The sequence below is a fragment of the Theropithecus gelada genome, chromosome 13 (assembly GCF_003255815.1).
Source record: "Theropithecus gelada isolate Dixy chromosome 13, Tgel_1.0, whole genome shotgun sequence".
Classification (NCBI taxonomy): domain Eukaryota; kingdom Metazoa; phylum Chordata; class Mammalia; order Primates; family Cercopithecidae; genus Theropithecus; species Theropithecus gelada.
In genome coordinates this window covers 1,974,526-1,986,950 of record NC_037681.1, presented here as the reverse complement: position 1 = coordinate 1,986,950, position 12,425 = coordinate 1,974,526, and positions in this window count along the sequence as shown.

The following is a 12,425-nucleotide window of genomic DNA, read 5'->3' as shown; positions in this document are numbered from 1 at the left end:
AGAAGAACACAATTCTTTCTGTGACTTGGGTAGCTATACTGATAGGTCAAGACATAGAACTGCAAATCTTGAAAGATGTAGAAATAGACTGGGAACAAAAAGTCTGACAAAGAACTTAGACTTCACTAGCAGAGTGCCCCAGACTTTCTACATAGATGGGGCTCATGGCCCGTGTTCTGTTTGAAAGAGATGTCCCAAGGTAGCAACTGACCTGCACTCTCTTTATGCCAAGTTTTTTTTTTTGTTTTTTTTTTGTTTTTTTTTTTTGAGACGGAGTCTCACTCTGTCGCCCAGGCTGGAGTGCAGTGGCCGGATCTCAGCTCACTGCAAGCTCCGCCTCCCGGGTTCACGCCATTCTCCGGCCTCAGCCTCCCGAGTAGCTGGGACTACAGGCGCCCGCCACCTCGCCCGGCTAGTTTTTTTTTTTTTTTGTATTTCTTAATAGAGACGGGGTTTCTCAATTATCCTTATCAGAGAACTGAGTGGGGTAGCTAATGATGCTATGGGCAAACTAAAACCCCTCACCCAACGCTGCCATGCCCTGCTCCTGCCCTTGGCAATCCACCCTTAGATCCAATGATATTAATCCCATTGTGCCCAGTTTTCTTTTTTCATAACCAATATTTGTTATGTCCGCTTTCCTTTTCTGAAATAAAATACATCTGTAATAAAGTTTATATACATGACTATAAAAGAACAATTTGCTGTAAACATAAAATAAATTGTTACTGGTCTGCAATGAGGTAAAAACTTACACCAGAATAAAAACCAATACATCACTAAGCACACTAGTTTTGTTGACTTGTTTTTAGTCTCCATCAAGCAAGACTTTCTTTACCAGGCACAGTGGCTCATGCCAAGACAGGAGGCTAGTTTGAATCCAGCAGTTCAAGACCAGCCTGGACAACATAGTGAGACCCTTTCTTTATTTAAAAAAAATTTCCTTTTAAGACTTGTTTGTTTGTTTGTTTTCTTTTTTGAGACAGAGTCTCACCCTGTCACCCAGGCTGGAGTGCAGTGGTGCAGTCTCGGCTTACTGTAACTTCTGCCTCCCGGGTTCAAGTGATTCTCCTGCCTTAGTCTCCCGAGTAGCTGGGACTACAGGCACATGCCACCACGCCCGGCTAATTTTTTTTTTTTTTTTGTATTTTTAGTAGAGACAGGGCTTCACCATGTTAGCCAGGATGGTCTTGATCTCCTGATCTCATGAACCACCTGCCTTGGCCTCCCAAAGTGCTGGGATTACAGGTGTAAGCCACCACGCCCAGCCAACTTTTTTGTTTTTTGTTTTTTGGTTTTTTTTGAAACGGAATCTCCCTCTGTCTTCCAGGCTGGAGTGCAGTGTTGTGATCTCGGCTCACTACAACCTCTGCCTCCTGGGTTCAAGTGATTTTCCATCCTCAGCCTCCCGAGCAACTGGGATTACAGGCATGTGCCACCACACCCAGCTAATTTTTTTAGTTTTGGAGGGAGGATGGAGCTTCGTTCTTGTCACCCAGGCTAGAGTGCAATGGCCTGATCTTGGCTCACTGCAACCATTGCCTCCCAGATTCAAGCAATTCTCCTGCCTCAGCCTCCCAAGTAGCACCCCACACCTGGGATAATTTTTGTATTTTTAGTAGAAATGAGGATTCATCATGTAGGCAAGGCTGGTCTCAAACTCCTGACCTCAGGTGATCCACCTGCCTCGGCCTCCCAAAATGCCGGGATTACAGACATGAGCCACTGTGCGCCCAGCCTAATTTTTGTATTTTTAGTAGAGACAGGGTTTCACCATGTTGGCCAGTCTGGTCTCAAACTCCTGACCTCAAGTGATCCATGGGTCTTGGCATCCCAAAGTGCTGGAATTACAGGCGTGAGCCACCGCACCCAGCCAAAGACTTTCTTGATGAAAGAAGCAAGATGTTAACAGAAACATTCTAGTGCAGACGCCTTATCGGCCTACTGACACTTTAGCCTGCTCTAGATGATGTAACATTCAGATGCTTAAACCCCTACATAGAGTCAACGTGAATGTTATAGCTACAAGCGAAGACTAATACAGACTTGAAATATCGGTAATTTAATTAAAACCTACGAGTAGTGATGCAATATTCCAAAGTTCTTGGCAAAGTTCAGAATATATCAAGTCCAACTGTCTCAACTTGCAACGTAGTTGCATTCCTGGAAATTTTAGTGCATATTAAACCATTTATGTACAGTTTGAGATTAGGTTGTAGGCTTGGATCATTGGTATCCAAAATAATCAGGTTTATGGTTTTTTTTTTAACCTCCTATGTGAATGTCCAGAGGAACGTTAGAAAATCATGCAACCTTCAAGGTGTGAAACTATCTGTCATGCCACAAATCTCTAGCATCCATAGACCTTTTCCATGCTACATGTCAGTAGTGATCCTCCTAGTCACTGACAAGTAAAAATGGCCTCATACATTTCTACACCCTATGGGGTAGTGCCAACCAGTCTAATTCAACCCCTCCCTTAACAGATGGTCCGGGGAGGAAAGTGGCTTCCCCAGGATGAAACATGAGTTTGAGGGGACACCAGGACTAAAATGTAGGTGCTTGATTCCTAATTCATTCCTATTGTCATCAGCCTGGAGTTTCCTAGGACATTCCTGACACTCATCCTGCCCATTTCTGCTCTCTGGCTACTAGTCCTCCTGGCCATTATCACACTGTTACCTGTAAAGCATTAATGATCTAAATGTTAACTTAAACCCTTGAAAGTCTCTTTGCAAGATTTTGATAAAGTTACCCTCAGGTGATTCTCATATAGAATGCCTATGACTCATAGTTCACCAGTCCCTAAAGTTAGTGCTGGAAAATCTATGAAAAAAAATGGTTCTATTGTCAGATATGTTTTGGAAATTGTGGATTAGCCAAAGTTAAAATATGATTTTTCAGGCCCTTTAATAAGTGAATATGCATGTAAATTCCTAATATGGAATATGACTTGACTCATTTTCCAAATTTATTTGCTCATGAACTGCTCCCAACCACCTCTTTGGTGTTTTCTGGTTAAGTAGCTTGTTGCTAATCGGACGTAGATTATTCACATCTTTACCCTCATTTTGTAGATAAAAGAAAGCGGGGAATAGATACTAACTAAAGTGAGTAGTTTCAAAAAGCTGTAGGAAGTTTGTGTATTATTTTAAGTAGAACATAAAGGAGACAGTTGGGCACAGTGGTACACACCTGTAGTCCCAGCTACTCAGTAGGCTGAAGCAGGAGGATCGAGGAGTTGAGCTCTGGAGTTCGAGGCTACAGTGTGCAATTATTGTACCTGTCAATAGCCACTGCACTTCAGCCTGGGCAATATAGCGAGACTCTGTCTCAAAACAAATTTTCTTTTTGACAACTGTTTTCTCTTTAAGGAAAAAAGAAAGGAGAGATATTTTTGACTTTTGAATTTTAATTTTCTAATCCCCATGAGGACAATTTTATGTTGGTTCTTTTGCAGTTGGGGAATCTTATTCTTTTCATTGCTTGGGCACAGAGCCTGGACCCTAGTTGTTACCCAAATCATGTTTGCTAAATGAATTATTCAATAAATTAAATAATCAATAACAGTCTTCTTAAAAGGTGGCAGGATAGCTTCAGGTCATTCTGAGGAGTGGGATTGTTCTCTGTATTTCTTAGGAAGATCAGGAAGATCAGAAAACTTAAAAGAATACAGAAAGAGCATCACAGCAAAACCTTTTAACCTCCACATATAAAAACTAACCGTAATCAGGACAGGCAGGAACAGTTGGGTAAATTATACACTATATAAATTATGGTGATGCCATTCACTATTCCTAAAACGTGTGTTTACAATTGACCTGAGCTGATATGACATATACATAGAAATAATTAAAGAACAATCAGAGATTTACAGTTTTTTTTATGTGCCAGGGGGTGTTGTGGTTCAAGCTTTGAGAGAGAGATATATATATACACACACACACACATATTTATGTCTTGTGTTATAGTCTTTTTTTTTTTTTTTTTTTTTCTGAGACGGAGTCTCACTCTGTCACCCAGGCTAGAGTGCAGTGGCGCATTCTCAGCTCACTACAGCCTCTGCCTCCCGGCTTCCAGCGATTCTCCTGCCTCAGCCTCCTTAGTAACTGGGATTATAGGCATGCGTCACCACACCCGGCTAATTTTTGTATTTTCAGTAGAGACGGGGTTTCACCATGAGCCAACACACCCGGCCCTGAAAATGCTTTGTCCTTCTCTACCATGGGGCCAGGTTGCAAATATTCCAAATTTTTGTACTCTGCCTCCCTTTTAATTATAAGTTCCAACTTTAAGTCATTGCTTTCCTCCTGTACCTGACCATAGGTTGTTTGACCAGGCCACATCTTCATCTCGAACACGTTGCAGCTTAGAAATTTCTTCCACCTGGCCAGGCATGGTGGCTCATGCCTGTAATCCCAGCACTTTGGAAGGCCAAGGCGGGGGGATCACCTGACATCAGAAGTTTGAGACCAGCCTGGCCAACATGACGAAACCTTGTCTCTACTAAAAATACAAAAAATTAACCAGGCGTGGCGGTGGGTGCCTGTAATCCCAGCTATTTGGGAGGCCGAGGCAGGAGAATAGCTTGAACTGGGGAGGTGGGGGTTGCAGTGAGCCGAGATCGCACCGTTGTACTCCAGCCTTGGCGACAGAATGAGACTCTGCCTCAAAAAAAAAAAAGAAAAAAAAATTTCTTCCACCACTCTTAAGTTAAACCTTCCACAAATTCCTAGATCATGGACACAATCCAGCCAAGCTCTTTGCTAAGGCATAACACATTCGAGGTTTTTTTTTTTTTTTTCAGTTTGAGGTTCCTCATTTCCATCTGAGACTTCCTCAGACTGGTCTTTACTGTTAACATTTCATCAGCATTTGTGTCACAGCCACTTACCCAGTCTCCAAGACATTCCAAACTTTCCCTCATCTTCCTGTTTTCTTCTGTAACCTCCAAACTCTTCCAATCTCTGCCCAATACACAGTTCCAAAGCTGCTTCCACATCTTCAGATAGCTTTATAGCAGCACCCCACTCCTCAGTGCCAATTTTCTGTGTCAGTTCATTTGTATTGCTCTAAAGGAAAGCCTGAGGCTGGGTAATTTATTTAAAAAGAGGTTTATTTGGATCATAGTTCTGCAGGCTATGCAAGCATGGCACCAGTATCTGGTCAACTTTTGGTAAAGGCTAAAGACACTTATGATAATGGGTGCTAGATGTGGTGGCTCACATCTGTAATCTCAGCACTCTGGGAGACCAAGGCAGGCGGATCACCTGAGGTCAGGAGTTCAAGACCAGCCTTGCCAACATGGCCAAACCCTGTCTCTACTAAAAATACAAAAACTAGCTGAGCATGGTGGCATGCACCTGTAGTCGCAGCTACTTGGGAGGCGGAAGCAGGAGAATCACTTGAACCTTGAAGGTCGAAGTTGCAGTCAGTCAAGATCATGTCACTGCACTCTAGCCTGGGTGATAGAATGAGACTCCATCTCAAAAAGACAAAGAAAAAACAAAAAAGAAAAGAAAAGAAAGGAAGAAAGAAAAAAAAGAAACTTACAATCATGGTGGAAGACAAAGGGTGAACAAGTGCAGGGGTGTCATACGGTGAGAGAAAAAGCAAGAGAGAGAAGGGGGAGGTCCTAGAATCTTTTCAACAGCCAGATCTCATTACCACTGGGAGGGGAAGGATGTCATTCATGAAGGATCCACCCTTATGACCCAAACATCCTACTAAACCTCACATCCAACATTTGGAATCGCATTTCAACATGAGATATGGAAGGGGCAAACATCAAAACTATACTGTATCTGTGATCCCAACACTTTGGGAGGCTGAGGTAGGAAGATGACTTGAGGTCAGGAGTTTAAGACCAGCCTGGGAAACATGGTGAAACCCCATCTCTGCAAAACATAAACAATTAGCCAGGCATGATGGTGTGCATCTGTAGTCCCAACTACTCAGGAGGCTGAAGTGAGAGGATCACTTGAGCCCTGGAGTTCAAGGCTGCAGTGAGCTATGATGGCTCCACTGTACTCCAGCCTGGGAGACAGAGCAAGACTTCATCTCTAATAATAATGATAATAAATGAAAGTTTTCTTAGTCTATCACTTATTTTTGGCATTGGGATTTGTTTACTTTTTTTTTTATCTTATAAATGGCACTAGTAGAAATATCTTTGTCTGCTTCATTTTTGGTTATTTTTTGAGGGGGTTTATCTTCCAATGAAATTACCTAACCATGCCTATTATAATATTTGCAAGTTACTTACCTGATCCAACAATTTGCAGCTACCAAGTGATGTGCAAGCGAACCTGTTTCTCGTAATCACAGAATGTTACCCTTTTCATTTTTGAAATCAACTCAGTAGAGATATAATAATGTCTTACACCTATTTGGTGTTGCATTTTTTTCCCCCTCTACTGGGAAGCTTGTAAGTTTTTGAAGTGATCATAGACTGTCTGCATTTTCTTGAGTATAAACTGTATTTGGTCATATTGAGTTAGTTACTCACTGTCACCCGGTTCTGTTGAATATTTAATAATAATGAGACATAGTCAGAGATGGAGGTGATGATATTGACCAATATTGGGCAGAACATAGCTGCTCATTTAGTCAAAGATTAAGAAAGATAAAGAGCTATTTTAAACCCCCCAAATAGAAGATATTTACAACAATCACTAAATGGAAAGGATTAATGGCAGACAGGACTTCCACGACTCTTGAAGATTTGCAGGGTCCATCCATATACCAGTAGAAATCCTGAATACAATCACTGTCTTTCTTGTCTTCCATTCTAAAATTCAGACGCCTACAGGGACAAGGTAAGGAACATAAATGTGTATTGGGCCAGAGGATCACAAGGTAGTGGGGGGCGAGGACTAGGAAAACTAGCAAGTGATGCCCACCTGTGTCATTCTTATTAAGGAAAACATTCTTTGGGCCAAGCAAAACACATCTGTGGGCAGAGTTTGGCCATTGGCCAAGACTTCTTTTAGAGACACTGTACTCGAAGGAGTGTACAGGAGCCACACACAGGAAAAGAAAATAAGACAAACAGGAGAGGTGTGAAAAACATGTCAGTAGACTATCTTTTTTTTTGTTTTTTTTTTGTGAGACAAAGTCTTGCTCTGTCACCAGGCTGGAGTGCAATGGCACGATCTCAGCTCACTGCAATCTCTGCCTCCTGGGTTCAAGCGATTCCCCTGCCTCAGCCTCCCTAGTAGCTGGGACTACAGGCGCGTACCACCATGCCTGGCTAATCTTTTGTATTTTAGTAGAGACAGGGCTTTCACCATGTTGGCCAGGATGGTCTCGAACTCTTGGCCTCAAGTGATCCACCCGTCTCGGCCTCCCAAAGTGCCGGGATACAGGTGTGAGTCATCACAACCGGCCATCAGTAGACTTTTATTTATTTATTTATTTATTTATTTTTTTTGAGACGGAGTCTTGCTCTGTCGCCCAGGCTGGAGTGCGGTGGCGCAATCTCCACTCACTGCAAGCTCCATCTCCCGGGTTCACGCCATTCTCCTGCCTCAGCCTCCTGTGTGGCTGGGACTACAGGCGCCCGCCACCGCGCCCGGCTAATTTTTGTATTTTTAGTAGAGACGGGGTTTCACCGTATTAGCCAGGATGGTCTCGATCTCCTGACCTCGTGATCCGCCCATCTCGGCCTCCCAAAGTGCTGGGATTACAGGCGTGAGCCACCGCGCCCGGCTAGTAGACTTTTAATACAACTAAGACAAATAGTAGCTCAATTCCAGTGAATGGTAACCAACACTCTGCCTCAATTACGTAGCACAAGGTGGGGACTGTGGCCAATTGAAGAATGCATACCCTGACTTTTTTGTTTGCTTTAAACCTATTATTATAGACATCTAAAAATACATGCAAAGAAGAGATGACAGCATAATGCAGCCCCTTGAACCCAACACCCAGTTTATCAATCCTAGGCAGGTTATGGAAGTCTTGTTCCATTTGTGCATCTGATGAGTGGAAACAGCTACTATTCTATGTTAGCTTGGAGTTATATGCCAGTAGAGAGGTCCAGCACTGCCAGGTTTTTAAAAAATATATTTTATTTATTTGTTTATTTTAGACACAGTATATTGCTATGTCACCCAGACTGGAGTGTAGTGGCATGATCATAACTCACTACAGCTTTGAACTCCTGAGCTCAAGTGGTCCTCCCTCTTGAGCCTTTCAATTAGCTGGGACTATATGCACACGCCACCATTGCCACCTAATTTTTGTATTTTTGTGGAGATGGGGTTTCGCATGTTGCCCAGGCTGGTCTTGAACTCCTGGGGTTCCAGCAATCCACCTCCCAAAGTGCTTGGATTGTAGGAGTAAGCCACCACACTCAGCCCAGCCCAGCCCAGGTTTTTTTTTTTTTTTTGAGACAGAGTCTTGCCCTGTCACCCAGGCTGGAGTGCAGTGGTGTGATCTCTGCTCATTGCAACCACCACCTCCCAGGTTCAAGCCTCCCAAGTAGCTGGGATTATAGGTGTGTGCCACCACGCCTGGCCAGTTTTTGTATTTTAGTAGAGACGGGGTTTCACCCTGTCGGCTAGGCTGGTCTTGAACTCCTGATCTCAAGTTATCCGCCTGCCTCAGCCTCCCAAAGTGCTGGGATTACAGGCATGAATCACGGCACCCAGCCCAGAATTTTAAAAGAAACTATACATTTTGATTTTTATTTAAAACCTTTTAATTGTTATTACACATTTATTTATTTATTTTTATAAACTAATTTTTTTTTTTTTTTTGTAGAGAACAGGGTCTTGCTATGTTGCCCAGACTGATCTGGAACTCCTGGCCTCAAGCGATTCTCCCACATTGGCCTCCCGAGTTGCTGGGGTTACAGGCATGAGCCACTGTGCCTGGCCACTATTTTTTATATGTTGCTGATTTGTTTAAAACTTTAATTTTGGCCGGGCACGGTGGCTCATGCCTGTAATCCCAGCACTTTGGGAGGCCAAGGCGGGCGGATCATGAGGTCTGAAGATCAAGACCATCCTGGCTAACACAGTGAAATCCCGTCTCTACTAAAAAATACAAAAAACTAGCCGGGCGTGATGACGGGCGCCTGTAGTCCCAGCTACTCAGGAGGCTGAGGCAGGAGAATGGCGTGAACCCGGGAGGTAGAGCTTGCAGTGAGCCGAGATCGCGCCACTGCTCTCCAGCCTGGGCGACAGAGAGAGACTCTGTCTCAAAAAACAAAACAAAACAAAACAAAACAAACAAACCAAAAAAAAGCAACTTTAATTTTTATTTATTTGTTTTTCTTAAGACAGGCTCTTGCTCTGCCACCCAGTCTAGAGTGCAGTGGTGTCATCATAGCTGGCTGCAGCCTCAAATTCCTGGGCTCAAGAATCCTCCCATCTCAGCTTCTCCAGTAGCTAGGACTACAAGTGCACCACCACTCCAGGCTAATTTTTTAAAAGACAGGGTCTAGCTATGTTGCCCAGGTTAGAGTGCAGTGGCTATTCACAGGCATAATCATAGTACAGTGTAAGGCACCCCTGAAGTCCTGGGTTCAAGCAATCCCCCTGGGCTAAGCCTCCCGAGTAGCGGGTCCCATAGGTGATGTGCTACTGTCCATGGCTACTTACTTCATATTTTTAAAACATTGTAGGCCGGGCGCGGTGGCTCAAGCCTGTAATCCCAGCACTTTGGGAGGCCGAGACGGGCAGATCACGAGGTCAGGAGATCGAGACCATCCTGGCTAACATGGTGAAACCCCGTCTCTACTAAAAAATACAAAAAATTAGCCGGGTGCGGTGGCGGGCACCTGTAGTCCCAGCTACTCGGGAGGCTGAGGCAGGAGAATGGCGTGAACCCGGGAGGCAGAGCTTGCAGTGAGCAGAGATCCGGCCACTGCACTCCAGCCTGGGCGACAGAGCGAGACTCCGTCTCAAAAAAAAAAAAAAAAAAAAAAAAATTGTAGACGTCACGATTGTGCTGTCAGTTGACGATTTGGGGTAATAACATATACCTGGAGAAAATGCTGCTGGTGAGAGAGGAAATGCAGTTAAATGCTGGGCTGATTCTGGGACCTTTGAGAATATCTGTGCGTGAAAACAATTGCACTGTCGGTCAGGCCACTGCTGGGCCTAGAACATTGCGTGATGACCCTTCTAGCACATTATCCTCAGCACTACAAGGATTTGGTCACAGGTTTACCTCTTACCTTAGACACTGAGGTCCTTGAGGAAACTCACAGTCTCTCCCCAGGGCCCAGCACATATTAACAACCAGTAGTAGTTTGAGAGATGAATAAGTGAACAAATCAGAACATGAGAGTCTTTGTGTCATGTTTGAGTTCTAAAGTCACTCGTCACATCATCGAACGGAGGTGTCTCCAGGTCTACCGACATGACTATTATTTTCCTTGTTGCTTAGGAAAAATGTTTTACATTCTTATTAATTAAAATTTGAATAATTAATGCTATTTATTTTCTGAACTTCTTTCCATTTTTTGTCTTTTCAGAGGTCCTGAATCAATTAATTCATCAAGAACAATGTGATTTGTGGTCACCTCAGAAAATAAAAACATAAGTTATTGAGGCCGGGCGCGGTGGCTCAAGCCTGTAATCCCAGCACTTTGGGAGGCCGAGACGGGCAGATCACGAGGTCAGGAGATCGAGACCATCCTGGCTAACACGGTGAAACCCCGTCTCTACTAAAAAATACAAAAAACTAGCCGGGCGAGGTGGCGGGCGCCTGTAGTCCCAGCTACTCGGGAGGCTGAGGCAGGAGAATGGCGGGAACCCGGGAGGCGGAGCTTGCAGTGAGCTGAGATCCGGCCACAGCACTCCAGCCTGGGCGACAGAGCAAGACTCCGTCTCAAAAAAAAAAAAAAACAAAAAACAAAAAACATAAGTTATTGATAATTAGATGATGTTGAACAGCAATGTTTGAACACTGAAGACCGTCAGCTATTTGAGAGAACTGTGCTTTAGACTTAAAAAAATGGATATATAATTTGCATACCATAAAAGTCATGCTTTAGAAGTGTACTGCTTGGTGGCCTTTAGGGTATTCATAAAGTTGTGCAATCATTACCACTGTCTAATTTGAGAACCTTCCATCAACCCCCCCAAAACCCTCATACTCTTGAACCCAGGAGGCAGAGGTTGCAGTGAGCCGAGATCATGCCAGTGCACTCCAGCCTGGGTGACAGAGCGAAACTCTCTCTCAAAAAAAAGAAATCCTCATACTCCTTAGCAATCACTCCCCATTTCTTCCTCCCCTAGCCCCTGGCAATCACTAATGTACTTTCTGTCTCCATGGATTTGCCTATTCTGTTCATTTCACATGAATGTAAATGGAGTCATACACGGTTGGCCTTTTGCAACTGGCTTCTTTCACTCAGCATAATTTGTTTTGTTTTGTTTTGTTTTGTTGAGACAGAGTGCTCAGGCAATCTTGGCTCACTGTAACCTTCACCTCCCAAGTTCAAGAGATTCTGGTGCTCCAGCCTCCCAAGTAGCTGGGATTACAGGCATGCACCACCATGCCTGGCTAATTTTTGCATTTTCAGTAGAGGTGGGGTTTCACTATGTTGGCCAGGCTGGTCTCAAACTCCTGCTTTGGCCTCCCAAAGTACTGGTATGACAGGCTTGAGCTACCACGTCCACCTGTAGCATAATGTTTTTCAGGCTCATCCACTTTGTAGTATGTATCATACCAAATTTGTTTTCATTACTCTGTAATATTCCATTGTATGAATATACAGGTTGAATAGCCTTTATTCAAAATGTTTGGGACCAGAAATGTTTCAAATTTTGGATTTTTAAAAAATTTGGGAATATTTGCATTATACTTACTGGTTGAGCATCCCAAATCCAAAAGTCCAAAATTCTAAATGTTCCAATCAACATTTCCTTTGAGCATCATGTCGGTGCTCAAAAAGCTTCAGATTTTATATTTCAGATTATCAGATTTGGAATACTCAACCTGTACTACATTTTATTTATCCATTTATCTGATGATAGACATTTGGGTTGTTTCTACTTGCTGGATATTGTAAATAATGCTGCTATGAATATTCATGTTCAAGCTTTTGCATGGACATAACGTTTTCAGTTCTTGTGAACTAAGAGTAGAAGTGCTGGTCAATTTTATTCATAGGATTGTATAGTAATTCCATGTTTGACTTTTGAGGCACTGCCATACTTTTTCCAGCATGTAAGTGGCTGCACCATTTTACATTCTCAGTAGCAATGTATGAGGTTCTGATATTTCCTTGTCTACACTTATTATTGTCTATATTTCTGATTATAGCCATCCTGGTGGATGTGAAATGGTAGCCCATTGTAATTTTGGTTTGCATTTTCCCAATGATTGTGTTGAACATTGTTTCATGTGCTTATTGGCCATTTGCATCACTTATTTATTTAATTTATTTTTTGAGATAGGGACTTGTT